The sequence below is a fragment of the Herpailurus yagouaroundi genome, unplaced genomic scaffold (genome assembly GCF_014898765.1).
Source record: "Herpailurus yagouaroundi ecotype Mexico unplaced genomic scaffold, PumYag 182, whole genome shotgun sequence".
Classification (NCBI taxonomy): domain Eukaryota; kingdom Metazoa; phylum Chordata; class Mammalia; order Carnivora; family Felidae; genus Herpailurus; species Herpailurus yagouaroundi.
This window is the reverse complement of record NW_024412413.1, coordinates 58,839,402-58,863,920: the sequence shown is the minus strand read 5'-3', so window position 1 is coordinate 58,863,920 and position 24,519 is coordinate 58,839,402. Positions and strand designations below refer to the sequence as shown.

The window sequence follows — 24,519 nt, the reverse complement described above, 5'->3', positions numbered from 1 at the left end:
TAAAATAAAATAAAATAAAATAAAATAAAATAAAATAAAATAAAATAAAATAAAAAAGGACGCTTGGCTGGCTCAGTCAGTAGAGTATACAACTCTTGATTTCACAGTCGTGAGTTCAAGCCCCACATTGGGGCTTATTAAATTAAATTAAATAATAATAATAAATAAAATGGCAAAATACAGTGATAAAGAAAAAATATTAAAAGCAACAAGACAAAAAGAATATAGTTACATATAAAGGAAAACCCATAAGCAGACAAACAAAACCAGACAAAAATTAAAGAAGTTCATGACCACTAAACCAGTCCTGCAAGAAATACTAAAGGGGACTCTTTGAGTGGAAAAGAAGGACCAAAAGTATGAAGGCAGGAAACACAAAAGCAGTAAAAATGAGTGTTTCTGTAAAAAATCAGTCAAGGAACTGACAAAATAAAAGGATGTAAGATATGACATCATATACCTAACTTGGGCAGGGGTAAAGAATGGGTTCAAATTTAAATGTTTATTTTTAAGAGAGAGAGTACGTGCATGCACACAAGGGAGGGGCAGAGAGAGAGGAAGGCAGAATCCTACACAGGCTCCTCTCTCTCAACGCAGAGCCTGATGCAGGGTTCGATCCCACAACCCTGGGATCATGACCTGAGCTGAAATCAAGAGTTGGACACCCAACCTACTGAGTCACCCAGGCACCCCAAGAATGGTTTCAAATTTAAACAACCATCAATTTAACACAGACTGCTATATGCAGAAGATGTTACAAACATAATAGTACCCACAAAGCAAAAACCACTAATAAAAAAAAATCTAATAAATATGCAAAAGAATAGAGAAATCCAAATCTATCACTACAGAAAACCAACAAACCATGAAAGAGAAAGACAACAAAAGGATTAGAGAAAATCCTCACACACAACACAAAACAAACAATAAAAAGGCAATAAATATATTTCTATCAATAATTGCTCTGAATGTAATAGGACTAAATGCTCCAGTCAAAAGACATAGATGGGGTAACAGAATGGATTAAAAAAAAAAAAAAAAAAAAAAAGACCTATCTATATGCTGCCTACAAGAGACTAATTGTAGACCTAAAGAAACCTGCAGATTGAAACTGAGGGGATAGAGAAGCATCCAGCATGCAAATGGATGTCAAAGAAGGCTGAAGTAGCAATACTTCTATCAGACAAAATAGACTTTAAAACAAAGACTGTAACAAGAGGGGTGCCTGGGTGGCTTAGCTGGTTAAGCGTCTGACTCTTGAGCTCACCTCAGGTCTTGATCTCAGCATCATGAGTTCAAGCCCCGCACCGGGATCCACATTGGGCATGAAGCTTACTTTAAAAAAAAGAAAAAAAAGAAAAAAAAGACTGCAACAAGAGACAAAGGAAGACACTATATAATAATAAAGGAGATGATCCAACAAGAACATACAATAACTGTAAATACTGATACACCCAATATGGAAGCACCCAAATATATTAAAGAGTTAATAACAAATATAAAGGAACTAATTGGTAGTAGGGGACTTTAACACTCCACTTACATCAATGGACAGATCATCTAAACAGAAAATCAACAAGGAAACAATGGTTTTATTTTTTGTTTTTTTTAAATTTTATTTTAGAAAGAGACCGAGCACTCAACTTGGATGGGAGAGGGAGAAGGGAGGGAGGGAGGGAGGGAGAGAGAGAGGGAAGGAGAGAATCCTAAACAAGCTCCACGCTCGGTGCGGAGCCCAACTTGGGGCTCGATCCCATGACCCTGGGATCATGAAGTGAGTCGGACACGCAATCGGCGAAGCCACCCAGGTGCCTCAAGGAAATAATGACTTTGTATGATATACTGGACCAGATGGATTTAACAGATATATTCACAACATTCCATCCTAAAACAGCAGAATACACATTCTTTTCAAATGCACATGGAACACTGTCCAGAATAGATCACATATTAGGCCACAAAAAAACACTCAACTAATTCAAAAAGATCAAAGTCATACCATGCATCTTTTCTGACCACACACTATGAAGATAGTAGTCAACCATAAGAAAAACTCTGAAAAGACCACAAATACATGGAGATTAAATAACATGCTACTAAACAATGAAGGAGTCAACCAGTAAATAAAATAACAAAAAATACATGGAAACTAATTGAAAATGAAAACACAACCATTCAAAACCCTTGGGATGCAGTAAAAGTAGTTCTAAGAGGGATGTTTATAGCAATACATGTCTACTTCAAGAAGCAAGAAAAATCTCAAACAACCTAAATTTACACCTAAAGGAGCTAGAATAGAAAAAGAACAAACAAAACTTAAAACCAACAGAAGGAAAGAAATAATAAAGATTAGAGCAGAAATAAATGATACAGAAACTAAACAAATAGAATAGATCAGTGAAACCCAGAGCTGGTTTTTTGGGGGAAAAAAAAAATCAATCAAATTGATAAACCTCTAGCCAGACTTACCAAGAAAAGAAAGGACCCAAATAAATAAAATCACAAATGAGAGAGGAGAAATAACAACAAACACCACAGAAATACACACAATTATATGAGAAAATTATGAAAAACTATATACCAACAAGTTGGAAAACCTAGAAGAAACAGATAAATTCCAAGAAATATATAACCAAAACTGAACCTGGAAGAAACAGAAAATTTGAACAGACTAATTACCAGCAAAGGAATTGAATCACTAATCAAAAGCTCCCAACAAATAAAAGTCCAGGATCAGATGACTTCACAGGCAAATTCTACCAAACATTTTTTTTTTAACAAATGATTCTTTTTTAAAAAATCATATTTTTTTAAGTTTATTTTCATTTATTTTGAGAGAGAGAGAGAGAGAGAGAGAGAGCAAGTGGGGGAGGGCCAGAGACAGAGGGAGACAGAATCCCAAGCAGGCTCCACACTGTCAGCACAGAACCTGATGCAGGGCTTGAACTCTTGAACTGCGAGATCATGACCTGAGCCAAAGTCGCTTAACTGACTGAGCCACCCTGGCACGCCCTCCCCAACTTTTTAAAAGTTTATTTGTTTGTTTGTTTGTTTGTTTGTTTTGAGAGAGAGGGAGTGTGCGCACAAGCAAGGGAGGGGTATAGAGAGAGGGAGGGAGAGAAAGAATCCCAAGCAGGCTATATGCTGGCAGCATGGAGCCCTACGGGGGGGCCCTATCTCACAAACCATGAAATCATGACCTGAGCCGAAACCAAGAGTTGAATACTTAAACTGAGTCACCCAAGCACCTCAAATTCTACCAAACATTTAAAGAAGAGTCGAAATCCACTCTTCTCAACCTATTCCAAAAAAATAGAAGAGGAAGGAAAACTTCCAAATTCATTCTATGAGGCCAGCATTAACCTGATACCAAACCAAAGGTACCACAAAAAAAGAGAACTACAGGCCATTATGTCTGATGAACATAGATGCAAAAATCCTCAACAAAATACTAGCAAATTGAATCCAACTACTTAAAAAAAAATTTTTTTTCAACGTTTATTTATTTTTGGGACAGAGAGAGACAGAGCATGAACGGGGGATGGGCAGAGAGAGAGGGAGACACAGAATCGGAAACAGGCTCCAGGCTCCGAGCCATCAGCCCAGAGCCTGACGCGGGGCTCGAACTCACGGACCGCAAGATCGTGACCTGGCGGAAGTCGGACGCTTAAACGACTGCACCACCCAGGCGCCCCCCAAAAAATTTTTTCTTACATGTATTTTTGAGAAACAGAGTGAGACAAAGCATGAGTGGGGGGAGGGGCAGAGAGAGAAGGAGACACAGAAGCTGAAGCAGGCTCCAGGCTCTGAGCAAGCGGTCAGCACAGAGCCTGATACGGGGCTCGAACCCACAAACTGTGAGATCATGACCTGAGCCGAAGTTGGACGCTCAACCGACTGAGCCACCCAGGCGCCCCTGAATCCAACTATTAATACATTTTAAAAAATCATTCACCACAATCAAGTGGAACTTATCCCTGGGTTGCAAGGGTTGCTCAATGTTATCAAATCAATCAATGTGATACATCACATCAATAAGGGAAAGGAGGGGCACCTGGGTGGCTCAGTAGGTTAAGTGTCCAACTTTTCGTTTCAGCTCAGGTCATGATCTCACAGTTTGTAAGATGGAGCTCCACGTTGGGCTCTGTGCTCACCATGAAGCCTGCTTGGGATTCTTTCCATCTCTCTCTGTTCCTCCCCCACTCACACAAGCTCACTCTCTGTCTCTCTAAATAAACAAATTTTTAAAAAATAAGAGATAGGATAAGAACCATATGATAATTTCAATAAATGCAGAAAAAGCATCTGACAAAGTACAACATCCATTCATAATAAAAACCCTCCACAAAGTAGGTTTAGAGGGAACATAGCTCAACATAATGTAGACGGTATATGAAAAACCCACAGCTAACACCATCCTCAGTGGGGAAAAATTGAGAGCCTTTCGCTTGAGATCAGGAACAAGACAAGTACGTCCACTCTCCTCACTTTTATTCAACTTAGTACTAGATGTTCTAGCCATAGCAGACAACAAGAAGAAATAAAGGCATCCAAACTGGCAAGGAAGAAGTAAAACTTTCACTATTTTCAGAAATCTGTTGCATTTCTATACACCAATAATGAAGTAGCCTAAAGAAAAATTAAGAAGACAATTCCATTTATAACTGTACCAAAATTAATAAGATCCAAAGAAATAAAACTAACCAATGAGGTGAAAAAGCTGTACTCCGAAAGCTATAAAACACTGATGAAAGAAATTCAACATGACACACAGAAATAGAAAGACATTCTATGCTCCTGGATTGGAAGAACAAATATTGTTAAAGTGTCTATACTGCCCAAAGCAATCTACACATTGAATGCAATCTCTATCAAAATACCAACGGCATTTGGGGTGCCTGGCTGGCTCGGTCAGTAGAGCATGAGACTCGATCTCGGGGTTGTGAGTTCAGCCCCACATTGGGTATAGAGATTACTTTAAAAAATAAAAATCTTGGGGCGCCTGGGTGGCTCAGTTGGTTAAGTGTCAGACTTGGCCCAGGTCATGATCTCGTAGTTTATGAGTTCAAGTCCCACATTGGTCTTTCTGCTGTTAGCTCAGGGCCCACTTCAGATCCCTGTGTCTCTGCCCTTCTCCCCACTCGCACTTTATTTCAAAAATAAATAAACATTAAAATAAATGAGTAAATAAATACATAAATACATAAGTAAATAAATAAAATAAAAATCTTAAAACAAAAAACACCAAAAGCATTTTTCACAGAACAAACAATCTTAAAATTTGTATGGAACCACAAAAGACCCCAAATAGCCAAAACAATCTTGAAAAAGAAAGGCAAAGCTGGAGGCATCACAATTCCAGACCTCAAGTTGTATTACAAAGCTATAGTAATCAAAACAGTATGAAATTGGCACAAAAACAGACATACAGAACAACAGAACAGAATAGAAAATCCAGAAATAAACTCACAATTATACGGTCAATTAATCTTGGACAAAGCAGGAAAGAATATCCAAAGGGAAAGACAATGTCTCTTTCACAAATGGTGTTGGGAAAAGGGAACAGCAAAACGCAAAAGAATGAAACTGGACCACTTTCTTACACCATACACAAAAATAAATTCAAAAGGGATTAAAGACCTAAATGTGAGACTTGAAATCATAAAAATCCTACAAGAGAGCACAGGCTGTAATGTCTCTGACATCAGCCATAGAATTTTTTATGTCCCCCAAGGCAAAAGAAACAAAAGTAAAAATAAACAAAAGCATGCATAAACAAACAAACAGCTTCTACACAGTGAAGGAAACAATCAACAAAACTAAAAGGCAACCTATGGAATGGGAGAAGATATATGCAAATGATACATCCGATAAAACATTAGTATCAAAATAAATAAAGAACTTACATGAACTCAACACCCCAAAAATTAAAAATCCAATTAAAAAGAATACATGAACAGACATTTCTCCAAAAAAAGACATACAGATGGCCAACAGATATGTGAAAAGATGCTCATCATCACTAATCAGGGAAATGCAAATCTAAACTACAATGACATAATCACCCTCACACCTGTCAGAATGGTTACAATGAATAATACAGGAAATAACAACAGGTGTTGGTGAGGATATAGAAAAAAGGAATCCTCTTCCACTGCTGGGGGATTCAATGTTGCACTGGTGTAGTCACTGTGGGAAACAGTATGAAGGTTCCTCAAAAAGTTAAAAGACCCTATCATCCAGCAATTGCACTACTGGGTATTTACCCACATAATACAGAAACGCAAACTCAGACAGACACATGCAGGGACACCTAGGTGGCTCAGCCAGCTAAGCATCAGACTTCAGCTCCCAAAATGATCTCATGGTTCATCAGTTCGAGCTCTGCATCAGGCTCTCTGCTGTCAGCAGAAAGTCAACTCTGGATCCTTTGTCCCCCTCTCTGCACCTCTCCAGCTCGCTCTCTCTCTCTCTCAAAAAAAAAAAAAAAAAAAAAAAAAAAATTAAAATAGGGGCACCAGGGTGGCCCAGTCAGTTGAGTATCTGACTTTGGCTCAGATCATGATCTCACGGTTCAGGAGTTCGAGTCGCACATCGGGCTCGCTGCTGTCAGCCTGTCAGCACAGAGCCTGCTTCAGATCCTCTGTCTCCCTCTCTCTACCCCTCCTCCGCTTGCACTCTTCCCTCCCAAATCAGTAAGTATTAAAAATAATAGGGGCGCCTGGGTGGCTCAGTCAGTTGAGCGTCTGACTTCGGCTCAGGTCATGATTTCATCACAGTTCGTGGGTTCGAACCCCGCCTCGGGCTCTGTGCTGACAGCTGGGAGCCTGGAGCCTAGATGGGATCCTGTGTCTCCCTCTCTCTCTGCCCCTCCCCTGCTCACGCTCTGTCTCTTTCTCTCTCTCAAAAATAAACACTAAAAATAATTTTAAAAATAATGAACATTTGTACTGTTTTTTAAAAATTTTTAACGTTTATTTATTAATGAGAGACAGAGAGACACAGAGCGTGAGCAGGGGAGGGGTAGAGAGAGGGGAGAACACAGAATCTGAAGTAGGCTCCAGGCTCTGAGCTGTCAGCACAGAGCCCAACACGGAGCTCGAACTCACGAACTGTGAGATCATGACCTGAGCTGAAGTCAGTCACCTAACCAACCGAGCCACCCAGGCGCCCCAATAATAAACATTTTTAAAAGGGACACACGCACCCCTATTTTTATAGCAGCATCACTTATAACAGCTAAGATATGGAAGCAGCCCAAGTGTTCATCAACTGATGAATGCATAAAGATGTGGTATATACACAATGGAATATTCAGTCATAAAAAACAATGAAATCTTGCCATTTGCAACAAATGGATGGAGCTAAAGAGTATAATACTAAGTGAAAGAAGTAAGGCATAGAAAAACAAATACCATACAATTTTACTCATGTGAAATTTAAGAACTAAACAAGGAAAGGGGGGGGAAAAGAGAGAGAGACACAAAAAGAAACAGTCTCTTAACAATAGAGAACAAACTGATGGTTACCAGAGGGGAAGGGGGCACGGGGGATCAATGAAATAGGTGATGGAGATAAAGAAACGGACTTGTCGGGGAGGGGGTTGTGCCTGGATGGTTCATTCGGTTAAGTACTGACTTCAGCTCAGGTCATCATCTTGCAGTTAGTGGGTTTGAGCCCCATGTCCGGCTCTGTGCTGACACCTTACAGCCTGGATTCTGCTTCGGATTCTGTGTCTCCCTCTCTCTCTGCCCCTCCCCTGCTCATGATCTGTCTCTCTGAAAAATGAATAAACGTTAAAAAAAAAAAAAGTGCACTTGTTGGGGCACCTGGCTGGCTTAGTTGGTGCAGCGTGCAACTCTTGATCTCGGGATTATAGGTTCGAGCCCCACAACGGGTGCAGAGATTACTTAAAAATAAAATCTCAAAAAATAACAATAATAAGTACACTTGTCCTGATGAGCACCAGGTAAATAAAATTAAAAAGATGAAATAATAAAATAAAACATGGTAAATGTGATGTGCCCATCAGCTGACTAATCAAAGTACCCAATAGGCAGTTATACTGGTGAGACCGGAGATCTCTACAACCAAACTGTGACAGAAGTTAAAATCTTGGATTTTAAAGGGAGAGTGCATGGTGAGAACAGTGGAATATTAGCAGCAAAGAAGGCTAGAGAGATATGCAGAGACCTCAGGACACACAAATATTTAAAGAATAAAGAAGAGGGGGGCAGCTGGTTGGCTCAATCAGTTAAGTGTCTGACTCTTCATTTCAGCTCAGGTCATGATCTCACAGATCACGGGTTTGAGCCCCATCTTGGGCTCTGCGCTGACAGTGCAGCACCTGCTTGGAATTCTCTCTCTCTTCCTCTCTCACTGCCCTACTCACATGCTTTCTCTTTCAAAATAAACAAATAAACTTAAAAAAAAATAATAAGAATGAAGAAGAGGTAGAAGACTCCATACAGAGGAAAAGGAAAGTTATAAAAACTAGAAATAAAATTGAAAAGTAAAAAAGCTATCACCAGCTATCAGTTATAAAGAGAAAAAGCTTGTCAGGGCTTCAAGGTAAAGCAAAAAATCATCCACTGTTAGGAATGGTAGGGAAAAATATAATAGATAAATCATCATCAACTCCAAAATCGCAATTCAGGCAAGTGTTTCAATCTCTTCTCATATAATACTTTTTTCTTATCAGAGTTACTTATAAACAATAGAAAGATTTCAGGTTGTTCTTCTTTGCCTTGTGTTCACCCCTCCAGAGGAAATACAAACAAGTAACAAAATGACAAAGGATGGAGATGGAAAGATCCTGGATGAAATATATAAAGGGGAGTTGACTGAAGCAGTGACTCAATGAAGAGGCATTCATTCATCCAGTAAATACTCGCTGAGTAACCACTCCGTGCAAGGCATCATGACAGCAACTGTTAAAAAAAAATAGCTTACTAATATAACAAACTATGCCCTTGGTTCATCAGCTAAAGTGATAAGCTGGAAAGAGAAATAAAACTTTCCTGATAAGACTGGCACAAGCAGAGGCTGCTCTATCCCAAAGGTGACTCTAGCAGATTCCTAGAGCTCAAAGTCACCTATTATTGAAATGTGTCCTAATTCCACAAAATAACTCCAAAGAAATATTTTCTTCAATATTTGAGAACTATGTGATCCTGTAGCAATATTATATCTCTCTGAGTTTTTACATAAATAACTGTAGCTTTAAAATGCAGAGATAACTCTTTCAAGAAATTCTAGTATATTTTTATCAAATCATCATAAATGCTAATGTAAGTCCCAAAACTAATAATAAAAGTTAAGGGACAATTACCTAACTAGATGCACTTAGGCTGGAAAGGCTGCTTTTAACTAGTCAACTCTACCTTTTAAATATAGGAAAATGTGGTTTTATAAATATAGCCATTCTTTCGAGAAAAGGACTTTATGGATAAGAATAGAGAAAAGGCATATGAAAGCCAGAATCTAGCTTAACATCCAAAGAGAACCTTGAACAAGAAAGGATATATTATCACACACAAGCTGTCACTAAAATCTTTTCACACCATCATCTTGTGCTATGGTAGCTAACCTATTTCTAGCTCTAAGCCTGTATCTGATTGATTTGCAAACTTTTGGAAGTAGCTGGGCTTCAACAGACACCGAACAACATCAGAATTATCTTTTTGTCTGAATTATATTTAGCCTCTATTCCCCCCTCCTTTTCTGTTTAAGAACTTGAGAAAGGAAGGAATTATTAGACGGTAGTTACTAACAACAGGTGTTCCTAATGTTATTGAAAGCTTTGGCCATGGAAAGCGGGAGGGGAGTGGGGGTAGATTTCATTCCTAGCATGGAGTACCAGAGATCATATTTACCTTCCTGGCAGACAAAAGAGACAAAATGGGTAAAACAGTGGTTTTTAAGACACTGGACATCAGGCAATAAAGGACAGTGATTCCTGAGAAATGGGAAACAAATACAGTAAGCCCCATGATTACCCATGCTTAATGCCTGGAGAGTGCTTCTAAGTAATGTCAAAAAAAAAGGGGGGAGCTAAGCAGCAACCTGGGGAGAGTCCAACATGCTCCCTTTGTGCAAAGTGAAAGTCTGAGAAAGCAAAGGAGTCTAGAGTTCACAAAAGAGAGTATGCCACAAACTGGAGAAAATACTTGCATATTTAACAAAGGAACTGTACCTAGAACATATAAATAGAATATATAAACTCTCAAAACTTAAACAATTAGAAAATGGGGCCACCTGGGTGGCTCAGTTACTTAAGTGTCCGACTTTGGCTCAGGTCATGATCTCACAGTTCGTGAGTTCGAGCCCCGCGTCGGGCTCTGTGCTGACAGCTCAGAGCCTGGAGCCTGCTTCAGATTCTGTGTCTCCCTCTCTCTCTGCCCCATCCCTACTCATGCTCTGTCTCTCTTTGTCTTAAAAATAAATAAAACATTTTAAAAAATTAAAAAAACAATTAGAAAATGGGTAAAAGACATGAGCAGACACATTCAAAATCATTAGCCATTAGGGAAATGCAATTTAAAACCACAATGAGATATCTATCATACCTATCATAATGGCTAACATAAAAAATACTGACAATACCAAATGTTGGCAAGAATGCAGAAAAACTAAATGGCTCATACGTAGCTGATGGGAATACAAAATGGTACAGGAACTCTAGAAGACAGTTTCTTTTACAATGAAATATGTAATTACCTTACCACCCAGCAACTGTACTCTTGGGGATTTATCCCAGAAAAATAAAAACACATGTTTACACAAAAACCTATACATGAATGTTCACAGCTTTATTCATAATGGACAAAAATTGCAACCAACACAGAAGTCCTTCAACAGGTGAATGTTTAAATAAACTTGGGACAGCCATACCACAGAATATTACTCAGCAATTTGTACCCCCAAAAAAGGTACAAACTACGGATGGATGTCAAGGGAATTATGCTGAATAGGAGAAAAAGTCAATCTCAAGAGGTTACATATGGTATGATTCCATTTAATTAACATTTTGAAACAACACTATTAGTTGAAGAATAGATTAGTAATTGCCAGGGTTACAGGTTCATAAATGGGGTGGAAGTAGGTGGATGCGGTTGTAAAAGGGCAACAGGAAGGATTCTTCTGGGAATGGAACTGTTCTATATCTTGATGGTGGTTGTGGATACAAAAATTTATACAAGATGAAATTCCACAGAACTTCCCTGAACACACACACGCATGCAGAGAGAAGTGCATGTAAAACTGGTCAAATCTGAACAGACTCTATACATTGTACCAATATTAATTTCCTACCTTTGATATGGTACCACAGTTACAGAAGCTGTCACAATGGGGATAAATTGGGTGAAGAGCACGTGGAATATTGCTGTACATTTTTTCCCAACTTCCTGTATTATACTTATTTCACAATGAAAAGTTAAAATACGGGGCGCCTGGGTGGCGCAGTCGGTTAAGCGTCCGACTTCGGCCAGGTCACGATCTCGCGGTCCGGGAGTTCGAGCCCCGCGTCAGGCTCTGGGCTGATGGCTCAGAGCCTGGAGCCTGTTTCCAATTCTGTGTCTCCCTCTCTCTCTGACCCTCCCCCGTTCATGCTCTGTCTCTCTCTGTCCCAAAAATAAATAAAGGTTGAAAAAAAAAAAAAAAAGAAAAGTTAAAATAAATGACTGAGAAATGATAGAGCATAAAATTAGTAAAGAAAGACATTTAGAAAATTATAACTATATTCCATATGTGTAAGAATCTAAAGGAAAAAGTAAGCATGTTAGGTAGAAGAAGTAAAAAAAATCTGAAATGGTATAGATAAAAGTACACTATGTAAGATTAACAGCAGATTAAAAATTGCAACAGAACAAATCAGGGGGAGAATATATGAAAACACAGCAATAGGAACCAACCAAAATAAAACCTAGAAAGAAAAAAAGACACTGAAATAAAATGAACAACGCATAAGTGAACTGTAGGACAAATCCAAATTGCCTAATATAGGGGTTAGTGGCATTTCCAAATAAAAGACAGGGGAAAAATATTTAAAATTTTTTTAATGTTTATTTGAGAGAGAGAGAGAGAGAGGCAGAGAGAGAGGGAAAGAGGGGATCCCAAGCAGGCTCTGCACGGTCAGCACGGAGCCCTATGCGGGGCTCAAACTCATGAACCGAGAGATCATGACCTGACCTGAAGTCGGATGCTTAAATGACTGAGCCACCCAGGAGCACCTTTTTTTTTTTTTTTTTTAAAGTTTATTTATTTTGAGATAGAGAGCATGAGCTGGAGAGGGGCAGAGAGGGAAAATCCCAAGCAGGATCTGCACTGTCAGTGCAAAGCCCAATGCAGGGCTCAAACTCACAAACCAGGAGATTATAACCTGAGCCAAAATCAAGAGTCAGACACTTAATCAATGAGCCAACCAAGCACCCCCAAAATAAATAAACATTAAAAAAAAAAAAAGATTCTCTCCTTCCCCTACTCATGCTCTCAAAAAAAAAAAAAAAAAAAAAAAAGCTATGACTAAAGAATTAAAGGAAAAGTATGAGAACAATGTCTGTTGTTTTGTAGTTTTTAATGTTTACTTATTTTTGAGAGAGAGAGAGAGTGAGAGCATGCACAAGCTGGGGAGAGACAGGGAGAGCAAGAAGAGACAGAAAATCCAAAGCAGGCTCTGTGCTGTCATAGACCATGATGTGGGGCTTGCTCAAACTCATGAGCCCTGAAATCATGAACTGAGCCGAAGTCAGAGGCTTAACTGACTGGGTCACCCAGGCATCCCTGAATAATGTCTAACCAGAAACAGAATATTAATAGAAAGATAGAAATTATAAAAAGGAACCAAATGGAAATTTTGGAGTTGGAAAGTACAATAATAAAAATGAAAAATGTTAAGTAGAGGGGTTTGACACAAGATCTGAGCAGGCAGAAGAATCAACAAACTTGAAGCTAGATCAATTAGGAATATCCAGTCTGGGGCCACCTGGCTGGATCAGTGGGAAGAGCATGCAACTCTTGATTTCAGGGTTGTGAGTTTGAGTAACCTCTAAATAAATAAAAATTGGGGATGCCTGGTGGCTCAGGTAGTTGAGCATCTGACTCTTGATTTCAGCTCAGGTCATAATCTCATAGTTTGTGAGATTGAGCCCCACATCAGGGTCCAAAATGACAGCACAGAGCCTGCTTAGGATTCTCTCTCCCCCTCTCTATCTACCCCTCCCCCACGTGCATAAGCTCAAGCTCTCTCAAAATAAATAAAGTTAAAATTAAAATTAAATTAAATTAAATTAAATTAAATTAAAACAAAAAAAAGACAGCTAGGGCAATAAGGCAATAAAAAGAAAGAAAAGACATTCAGTTTGGAAAAGAAGGAAAACCTTTTCTATTTGCAGATAATATTCTTATATATAGAAAATCCTAAGAAATCGGGGTGCCTGGTTGGCTCAGTCAATGGAGCATGTGACTCCTGATTTCAGAGTTGTGAGTTCAAGCCCCAAGTTGGGCATGTAGCTTACCTAAAAAAAAAAAAACAAAAAATAAAAAATAAAAAAATTCCTAAGGAATCCACTAAAAGTAAGTTCAGCAACGTTGCAAGATACAAGGTCAATATACAAAAATGGATTGTATTTCTATAAACAATGAATATTCCAAATATGAAATCAAGCAAAAACTTCCATTTACAGTAGTAACAAAAATAAGATACTTAAGTATAAATTTAACAAAAAAGTATAATAGAGTAGGGTTAAAAAAAGTGTAAGGGTTATATATTAAAAATCATAAACTGTCACTGATAGAAATTGAAGGTCTAAATAAGGGAGAAGATGTCCCATGTTCATGGACTGAAAGATTTAATATTACTAAAGTGGTAACACTCCCCAAACTGATCTACAGATTCAGAGCAATCCCTATCAAAATCCTAGCTGGCTTTTTTTAAGAAATTGACAATAACATCTTAAAATTCATATGGAAATGCAAGGGAGCCAGAATAAACAACATAATCCTTTTTTTTGTTGTTAAGTAATCTCTACACCCAACATGGGGTTCAAATTCATGACTCTGAGATCAAGAGTCACATGATCTAGCAAATGAGACACCCAGGTACACCAAATAATATAATCTTGAAAAAGAAAAACACAATTGGAGGACTCACATTTCCCAATTTCATCTTACAACTAAAGCTACAGTAATCAAAACAGTGTCATAGTGGAATGGAATTGAAAGCCCAGAAATAAACCTTTACATTTATGGTCAACTAATTTTCTAACAAGGAGGCCAAGATAATCAAATAGTCTAAGGACAGTGTTTTCAACAAATAGTGCTCAGAGAAGTGGATAGCTACACATAAAATAATACAGTTGGAAGGATACTTCATATCATACATAAAAATTAACTCAAAATAGAACACAGACCTAAATGTAAGAGCTACAACTATAAAACTCAAAATAAAACACTGGAATAAATCTTCATGACCTTGAGGAATGCCTGGGTGGTTCAGCCAGTTGAGCTTCTGACTCTTAATTTTGGCTCAGGTCATGATCTCAAGGTTCCTGGGATTGAGCTCTGCCTCAGGCTCCATGCTGACAGCACAGGGTTCTCTGTATCCCTCTCTCAGTGTCCCTACCCTACTTGTGCATGTGCTCTCTCTCAAACTAAATAATCATTTATTAAAAAAAAAAATCTTGATGACCTTGGATTAGGCAAAATTTTCTTAGACACAACACTAAAAGCATAAGCAACAAAAGAAAAAATAGATCAGTAGACTTCATCATATTTAAAACTTTGTCTGTAAACAATACCATCAAGAAAGTGAATTCAAAGACAACTCAGAGAATAAGAAAAAATATTTGCAAATCATGCATAGAATAAGGAATTTGGTATCCATAATAAAGAACTCTTACAACTCAATAAAAAAAGACATGTTATCCAAAAAAGGCAAAGGATTTAAATATACATTTCTCCAAAAAATATACAAATGGCCAATAAGTACAGGAAAAGATGCTCAACATCCTTAGTCATCAGGGTAGTGCAAATCAAAACCATAATGGTATTGACACCCACTAGGATGGCTAGACTCAAAAAGACAGAAAATAAGTTTAGTGAGGAAAGACAAACTGGGACCCTTACACATTGCTAGTGGGAATGTAAAATTATGCAGCCACTGTGGAAGCAGTTTTACAGTACTTCAAAAAATTACCACATGATTCATATACACAATGGAATACTACGTGGCAATGAGAAAGAATACAATATGGTATTTTGTAGCAACATGGATGGAACCGGAGAGTGTTATGCTAAGTGAAATAAGTCATACAGAGAAGGACAGATTCCATATGTTTTCACTCCTATGTGGATCCTGAGAAACTTAACAGAAGACCATGGGGGAGGGGAAGAAAAAAAAATGGTTAGAGAGGGAGGGAGCCAAAACATAAGAGACTCCTAAAAACTGAGAACAAACTGAGGGTTTAGGGGGGGTGGGAGGGAAGGGTGGGTGGGTGAAGGGTATTGAGGGCACCTGTTGGGATGAGCACTGGGTGTTGTATAGAAACCAATTTGACAATAAATTTCATAACAACAAAAAAAAAAGTTACCACATGATCCAGCAATTATACTCCTAGATATATACCCAAAAGAAATTAAAACATATGTCCACACAAAAACTTGTAAATACACGTTCATAGTACCCAAAAAGTGGAAACAACCCAAATGTCTACCAACTGATTAATGGATAAACTAAATGTAATATATCCACACAATGGAATATTATTCAGCCATAAAAAGGAACAAAAGTCCTGATGCATGCTACAACTTGGATGAATCTCGAAAACATGCTAAATGAAAGAAGCCAGACATAAAAGGTTCACATATTGCCTGATTCTTTTTAGAAGATATAACCAGTCAAGGAAAATCCATAGAGGCAGAAAGCAAATTAGAGGTTACCAGGTGAAGCAGAGGGGGGAGGGGAGGGAATGGGAATGATTATTTAATGAGTATGGGGTGGTTTATAGAATGATGAAAATGTTCTGAAACTAGAGACAGCTAGTGGTTGCACATCACAAATACACTAAATACCACTGAACTACATACTAAAATTATTAATTGTAAGTTATGTGAATTTCACTACAAAAAAATAAAAAGAGGGGCTCCTGGGTGGCTCAGTTGGTTAAGCATCTGACTTCGGCTTAAGTCATGATCTCATAGCTCATGGGTTCGAGCCCCACGTTAGGCTCTGTGCTAACAGCTCAGAGCCTGGAGTCTGCTTCAGCTTTTGTTTCTCCCTCTTTCTCTCTGACCCTCCCCCGCTCATGTTCAGTCTCTCTCTCTCTCTCTCTCTCTCTCTCTCTCTCTCTCAAAACTAAATAAACATAAAAAAAAAAAAAGAAATTAACTTAGAAGGGGGAAAAAGCGTATGTCCATATAAGGATTTGTACACAAATAGTTATAGTATAACTTTATTTTTAATTGCCAAAAACTGGAAACAACCCAAATGTGCATCATCGAAACACAAATGGATAAACAAATTGTGCTATAGCCACATGATGGATCGCTACTCAGCAATAAAAATGAACTACTCACACATGCATCAACGTAGATGAATCTCAAAATAATTATGGTTAGTAAAAAAAAAAGCCAAACCAAAAATAAATGTAAGAATATATTCTTTACAATTCCATCTATATAAAATTCTAGACAATGCAAACTGTTCTATAGCGACAGAAAGTTGATCAGTGGTTGCTTGGAGACCACAGAAGTTGAGGAAAGGATTAAAAATGGGGATAAGAAGGGGCGCCTGGGTGGCTCAGTCGGTTGAGCGGCTGACTGGTTCAGGTCATGATCTCACAGTTCGTGAGTTAGAGCCTCCCGCCAGGCTCTGTGCTGACAGCTCGGAGTCTGGAGCATGCTTTGGATTCTCTCTCTCTCAAAAATAAACATTAAAAAAGAATTTTTTTTTAATGGGGATAAGGAAACTTGTGGGGGTGATACATTATCTTAACTGTGGTAATAGTTTCATGGGTGAACAACACATATGTCAAAACTTAACAAACTGTACACTTTTAATATGTACAGTTTACTATATGTCAATTATAGCTCACGATCTTTTTCGAAAAAGGTGGGGAAAGGGGAAATAGGGCAATGTGCTCACACTGGCCACTCAATAACTGGTAAGGGAGTAAAAGCAAGCGGTTTTACTGTGCTCGGTAAAGGCGCAAACAGCTGGCAAAACTCCACATGTAAAGCCACTCAGAGGAGCATATCAATTTGAATTTCTTAAATTTACAAGTAATTCTACTAACCAACATTATAATTTCAGAGATGTTCAATCTCCATTTTTGATTGATTTTCAGTTGGTAGTGCTAAAAACTCTCCAGTGCCAGAACTCTTCAGTTCTGGCAAGTACAACAATTAGTATGATCAGTAAATAAACATTTAGATATACCAGGAAGGCTCCTAGAAAAAACCCTAAGAAGGTTCCATAAAGCTAAAATACCTGTGAACAGTATCTCAAGTACATCAAAAACAACAAAAAAGATTATTATCTATACTAATAATCTTTTAAGAATTCCTCAGTTATTTATTAACCTTTTATAAGACAAAGTAAATATCTGTTTCATAAGGTAAATATCTATTTACCTTTTGTAGATATTTATTCCGATAAATTTAAGCTACTTCAAAGCTTATTATCTACTTCTAAAAAGTCAGAAAAGCTTTAAAGTTAAAACTTTAGGGGTGCCTGGGTGGCTCAGTCAGTTAAGCGTTGGACTTCAGCTCAGGTCATGATCTCACAGTTTGTGAGTTTGAGCCCTGCATCGGGCTCTGTGCTGACAGCTCAGAGCCTGGAGCCTGCTTCAGATTCTGTGTCTCCCTCTCTCTCTGCCCTCCTTCACTCATGCTCTGTTTCTGTTTCTCTCTCTCCCTCTCAAAAATAAATAAACATTAAAAAAACTTTTAAGTTAAAACTCTAAATCATGTTAACTAACTAGATTTTAAATTAAAAATTGAAGGGGAAAAAAACCCTCTAAATTGGATTTTTCTTTACCAAAAAGTATGTCCATTGTTTTAAAGACAATAAATAAATAAATAAATAAATAAATAAATAAATAAATCAAGACAGACAGACAGACAAAAAGTATGATGTATTCACTAGTGGGAAGAAGCTATGGATATGAGGGGTGAAGTTCAGTCAGTCAAAACCACTTTACATTCATGTATTTATGACAGGTGAGAAATGACATCATCTAATCCAAGCGACCATCATCTCTCACTTCAACTACAGCAGTAGCCTTTTTTCTTTCTTAATTCAGGTGAATTCAATCTTGATATACTCTAAAGTCTCAGTTTCCTTATCTATTAAATGGGTACAATAACACTTCCAACCTCGTGAGGTTGTGTGACAATTAAATGAGAATACAGGTATAGCACTTAGTTCGTTGCCTAGCACACAGAAAGTGCTCTATAAATGTTACCTATTATTACCTGAATAAATGTTCAGCCTCCATGAGTCCAGTGCTGGAATGGCATCACATATAAGAAACAAGTCTAACCTCAAAAAAAAAACAAAAAACAAAAAACAAAAAAAAAAGTTAAAAGCAATTTAAATCTTAATATACTGAGACTCCCAAAGAAAATAAAGAGATCCATTTCAAAATCCACAGCAGCTTAGTATCTTCTTTCCCAATTCCTTTTGCTCACAATGTTTCTCTAACCCTACACCTGCCTGAACCCTCTATATCCATTCCTACTTCCTGTTTTTTTAAATCCATTGCTTTAATGCACGGTTTTATTTTATTATTTTTATTATTTATTTAAGTAATCTCTACGCCCATGTGGGACATCAACTCACAACTCACAACTCCTTCTCCTCTAATGATCCCCTCTTCTTATAAGCAGTTCTCAGTCCACTTTCTATATAAATTAATTATCCAGTCTTACTCCTTGAAATTCTTCAGCTGTTTTTTATCCATTATCCTTTTATACAAGACAAATCTATAGTAACTGAGCTAGCAGATACTGAATCTCTCTCAGTAGGTGAGAAGAATACAGAGAAGCCAGAGACAGAATTTTCTTCTGTGAGTAGAAATAAATATTACAAACACATAATTTAGTATCTCCTCTCTCTGACTACAATATTTATTATTACTATTACTATGACAGGATTCTGAGAGCTGGCTGCTGCTTAATCCACATTAGAAACCCTGAGTGCTGAATGCCACCACTAGAACCCCTAATATGCCAAGCCAGCCTGTGTTCTTGGAAACCTCAAAGTACTTAAGTCTCGCCATGTTCTATGCTAAAGTGAGGAGTATCCCAAATTCATCATTTTGCTTTACAACTCTATCCCGTGAATCTCACATTGCTAAAGTGTACCTTTCTAGTATCATACTAAGATTTCTATGAAAAAATTTCTTTATAACCCCTGCACCCCAGGGTTTTGGTATTAGAAATGTGTGGTAGTTTGGTTAGAGTTGGAAGGCATGGCTATGGAATCGCCCTTCCCTTTTCCACCACCAACGTTGGTCCTGAAACACTGACTGCATGGTGAATTTTTTTCCCCAGGAAATGCCTTATTCTGCCCTATGCAAAGAAATTACTAGTTACCTTTCCCCACAGGCCCTCAAGCCATGCCCAGATGCACCTGATTCTTAAGTGGACATAGTGAGTTCATGCTGAGAGCCTTGACATACCAAGAGGTCTCTCTCCAACTCTGAGTCAAAGAATCAAGAGCAACGTAATTCAAAACACATACCAGTACTTATTGATGTTATGGTTTTTTTGCCCTATTTGTAATCTTATCAAAATTAAAAGTGGAATACTTTTGGAGTGCCTGGGTGGCTCAGTTGGTTAAGCACATCCGACTTCAGCTTAGATCATGATGATCTCACGGCTCATGAGTTTGAGCCCTGCGTTGGGCTCTGTGCTGATAGCTCAGAGACGGGAGACTGCTTCAGATTCTGTCTTGGTCTCTCTCTGCCCCTCCCCGGCTTGCGTGCGCGCGCTCTCTCTCTCTCTCTCTCTCTCTCTCAAAAAATAAACATTAAAAAAAAATTTAGGGGAGCCTGGGTGCCCAGTTAAGCGTCCTACTTCTGCTCAGGTCATGATCTCAAGCTCATGGGTTCTAGCCCTGCTTCTCGCTCTGTGCTGACAGCTCAGAGCCTGAAGCCTGCTTCAGATTCTGTGTCTCCCTCTCTCTATCTGCCCCTCCCCTGCTCACACTCTGTACCTCTCTCTCTCTCAAAAATAAATGAACATTAAAAAAATTGTTTTTAATAAAAAATTTAAAAAGTTTTAAGTGGAGGGGTACCCGGGTAGCTCAGTCGGTTGAGCGTCCGACTTTGGCTCAGGTCACAACCTCATAGTTTATGAATTCAAGCCCTACCCTCGCTGGCGGCTGTGGGGGGGGGGGGCGGGGGGAGCCCGCTTCAGATTCTCTGTCTCCCTCTCTCCTTGCCCCTCCCCTGCTTGCATTCTCTCAAAAATAAAAAAAACAGTCTGTTTCAAAAAGTGGAATACTTTCTGAAAAACGTTCAATTCCCTTCTGCCATCCATCCTCCATAACTCTTATACACTTTGTAGGGTTTTAATAAAAATAAAAAATATGCAATCGTCTCTTAACTAATCTCTCTACTTCCTCTCTGGGCACTCTGCTATCTGTTCTCCCCAGAGAAGCACAAGTGATATTTTAAAAATGTAAATCACATCACTTAGCTTTCTTGATAAACCAGTTTCTTTCTATCAATGGTTTTCCATCATCCTAAGTGAGATCTACAAATCCATACAAAATCTGGCCCCTGCCTATTCCTGAACATGCCAAATCACATACTCCCCACAAAGCCTTTGTATTTGTTGCTCTTCATGCCCAGAACACTCCTCTCCCATCAGGAAATGCTGGTTGCCTCCCTTCACATAATAGTTCATACATCACTACAAAAAGGTCCTGCCTGACCACCCCATCTGAAGTATCCCCCTCTCCCTTACTCTCAATCACATCACCACATCTATTTTCTTCATAGTACTCATCATAATCTGTAATTATTTATTTGAAAATTGTCTATCTTCTCAAACAAAAATGTAAGCTCTCTGAGGGCAGAAAACTTGTGTTCATATCTGTATCTATACCTCCGATGTGAAATAGTGCCTGACACATAATAAGCACTGTAACAGTTTTCTGTTTGACTCATTTACAAAGCTAAGTGCTACCTCTGAGGCAAACTTAGGTCTTTAAAATTTTTTAATTTATTGAAATTATTTAAACTTAAAATTATTTAAACTTTTTAAAACTTACAGCCAGTAAGATAGCTAAGCCATCAAAATCCTGTGTTCCTGTCTTCATTCTAACAATCTGCCTTGTTTTCTCTGAAGATAAATATTTTACTCAGAAAATAAGATGGCAATCTTATCTGGCAACACTGTTTTCTGGGTCTGTGAGACCCAAATCCAAGGTTCTCAGGCAAGAGCGATTGACAAAAGATCTGGTTACCAGCTGCACTAAGAAGTACCTCACAACCCAGAACAACCAGGCTAAAACTGACACAAGGTACAAACGCCGGTGAGAGAACACAGTTGATAAAGAGTTCTGTGAAACACTCCAAATGCCTTGAAGATAACCTCACAAGAGTAGGAAGATTCAGTTCAGCTGTCTGACTAGTTCTATAAAGCCTTAATAATGACCCTGTCACCAGAAAAACACATACTGTGCCCTAGCCTTCTAATCAGCTGCACTTAGAAGCCAACATCCATCTTTTGCAATAAAATGCCACCTTGAGAGTTCCTATTCCCATCAAATTATCACGGGTTTGGGCAACAGATAAATCAGAAACTACAGCTAACAAATCTACTTGTCTGGGACCCAAGACAATTAATTAAACTTACTTGGAGAAGCAGAATAAATTGCCTCTAGTCACCTGGAGACAAGTTTTAAAGATCCTAACAACTGTAACACTTGGGCACACCAAAATGGCTGTAATCTGCAAACCAGCCACGTCACTTCCAATTGTACTCTTACACTGAAAGTGACCTTCCCCCTCCAAAATAAATAATGTTTAAAGTCAGGTGAATCTTGAACAATGACTCTGCCTTTTCTAAACTAAGGGCTATGACAGCTACCTTAATGAGAGGCCCAATAAACTCAGGGTAAGGGGCTGACTGTGCTGACATTGTCACCTCATCTAGGACATCAGCTGATTCATCCTGATGGGCTGACAGGTCACTGACATCTGCACCTTGCCCAAGATTCTTGTTTTATTTCACATATAAAAACACTGTCTCCCCAAAACAACTACAGCCCAGACACCTTCTCCAGCTGTGGAGCCTTTACCTTCCTGACTTCACTAAGCACTTTGGAAAAAAAAAGTTGTCATTTCAGGTCCCTATTAGTATCTCTAGATGACTAACAAGACGTGGAGGAACACAGCCCATAAAAGCACCAGAATGTTAACCTTCAGGTCTTAACCAATTTTTTTAAAAAGGATTAAAAAAAAAAAATCAAAATTACCTGGGGAAGAAACTAATGTCTTCAGCATTAACAGATGTTTGGTATTACTAAGGTAATTTGGCAAACAGTCCCAAAGTTTGGGCTTAAAAATGTCTTGTCCTAGGCCACAGTAAGTAATCACAGAAGGCATCCTTTAAGCAAGTAAGTTTTGTTTTAATATAAACTTCAAGAAGAAAGACAAGTCAATTAAAAAACAAAAACAACCCACAAACTATCCACTTCATTTAAAATGAAGAGAGACAAAAGGAAAAAGAAAGAAACAAACAAACAAGGAAGAGCAATGTTGTAGATCAAACATGACCACAAATTATTTGCAGCAATTTCCATCAAGAAGTGGAGTTGAGGGACGCCTGGGTGGCTAGGTTTCGGTTAAGCGTCCGACTTCAGCTCAGGTCATGATCTTGCCGTTCAGTTCCTGAGTTCGAGCTTCACATCAGGCTTGCTGCTGTCAGCCTATCTGCACAGAGCCTGCTTCAGATCCTCTGTCCCCCCTCTCTGCCCCTTCCCTGCTTATACTCTCTCTCAAAAATAAACAAAAGAAGTGGTGTTCATTTCGTCACCCCTTGCATCTGAGCTGGACTTGTGGTCGATAAAATGCAACATGAAGACACTGTGCAATTTCTGAGCCCAGGCCTTAGGGAAACCTTTCAACTTTCACTCTTGTTCTGTTGGAACCTAGTCACCATGCAAGACAGACTGCAGGAGAGGCCACAGCACTCTGGATGACAGCTCCAGCCTAATGATGGACAATGCTGGAGTGGGGCTATTCAGTATAACCAGCCCCTGGCCAGCCTGCCAACTGATCAAAACACATGAGTAAGCCCAGCAAATATCATGTGGAATAGAGGCAAGCCAGATGAACTCTGCCTAAATTGCCAGCCCACTTAATCATAAGCAAATAGTTGTTTTAAGCCATTAAGATTTCGAGTGGTTTGGTCCACAGCAATATAACAGACACACCCACAATCAGTTGAGACTAATTCAAAACATCAATAGTGACACACTCAAAAGCAGCATGTACATTCCCATCATGAAAGGAAACTAGAATCTCTAAAGAATAAGATATAGAACCACCTTTAACTGATAAGACATATACCACAGAATCCCAGCAAAACACCCAGATTAATAAATTTGTTCCTGCATCTAGTCCATGTTTAAATACCTGGAGAAGATACATGCAAATATATGTATCCCACAAAGGACTCATATACAACATATACAAAAAAGATCTATATATCTATAAGAAAAAGACAAATAGCCCAATTTCTTAAATGGACAAGAGTTGAAAGGCACCTCACCAAAGAGGATCCTTAAAAGGCCAATATGCATATAAAGATACTCCACACATCAGGGGCCCTTGGGTGGCTCAGTCAGGTAAGCATCTGACTTCAGCTCAGGTCATGATCTCACGGTTCATGGGTTTGTGCCCCGCATTGGGCTCTGTGCTAACTGCTCAGAGCCTGGAGCCTGCTTTGGATTCTGTCTCTGTCTCTGTCTCTGTCTCTCTCTGCCCCTCGGCGGCTCCCACTCTCTCTCTCTTTTGGACGGTACAGTCAGAAAATGAAATACTCTGTAGCAATGATAAAAGAAAAACCATTGCTATAGGAAGCTACACTCATGAATCAAAGACAATGGTAAGTAAGAAAGAAAAGATCATCTACTATATGATTCTATTAACATGAAATTCAAAAACAGATAAAACTATGGTAATAAAAGTCAGAATAGTCATTCTGCCAATACAAGAGTATTTGAGGGATTAGCTTGTGTGACACAATGATGGACACGGCTGGTTGTGCGCCTGACCATCCAGCCAACCAACAGATGCTGCTAGGCTTAGTTCTGCTTTAGGAAGGTCACATTTTAACATCTGCACTGGTTTGTACAGCCTGGCCTTCTGTGGCTCCACGGCCAAGTCAGTGCCTTCATTTAAAACCTCATCATTTTCCACTGTCCTCCTTACAAGACACATTGTGATAAGGGTGATCTTTAAAAAATACAAATTTGATTTCTCGAGAAGGTTGATGGGAGAA

General features: G+C 38.6%; 1 protein-coding gene across 26 annotated transcripts in view; it reads right to left on the bottom strand.

The window, feature by feature from the left end:
• R3HDM2 (R3H domain containing 2) overlaps nucleotides 1-24,519 on the bottom strand; it is a 161,796-nt gene that overhangs the window by 104,054 nt on the left and 33,223 nt on the right. For 19 of the 26 annotated variants that reach the window (XM_040491628.1, XM_040491629.1, XM_040491636.1 and 16 more), the window contains exon 1: nucleotides 18,475-18,542. The exons of 3 other annotated variants lie outside the window; for them this stretch is intronic. The gene's annotated coding sequence lies outside the window, so the exon portion shown is untranslated. Of the gene's footprint in view, nucleotides 1-18,474; nucleotides 18,543-24,519 lie in introns of those variants that run through there. 4 more of the 26 variants (XM_040491642.1, XM_040491644.1, XM_040491639.1 and 1 more) reach the window with 1 other exon arrangement.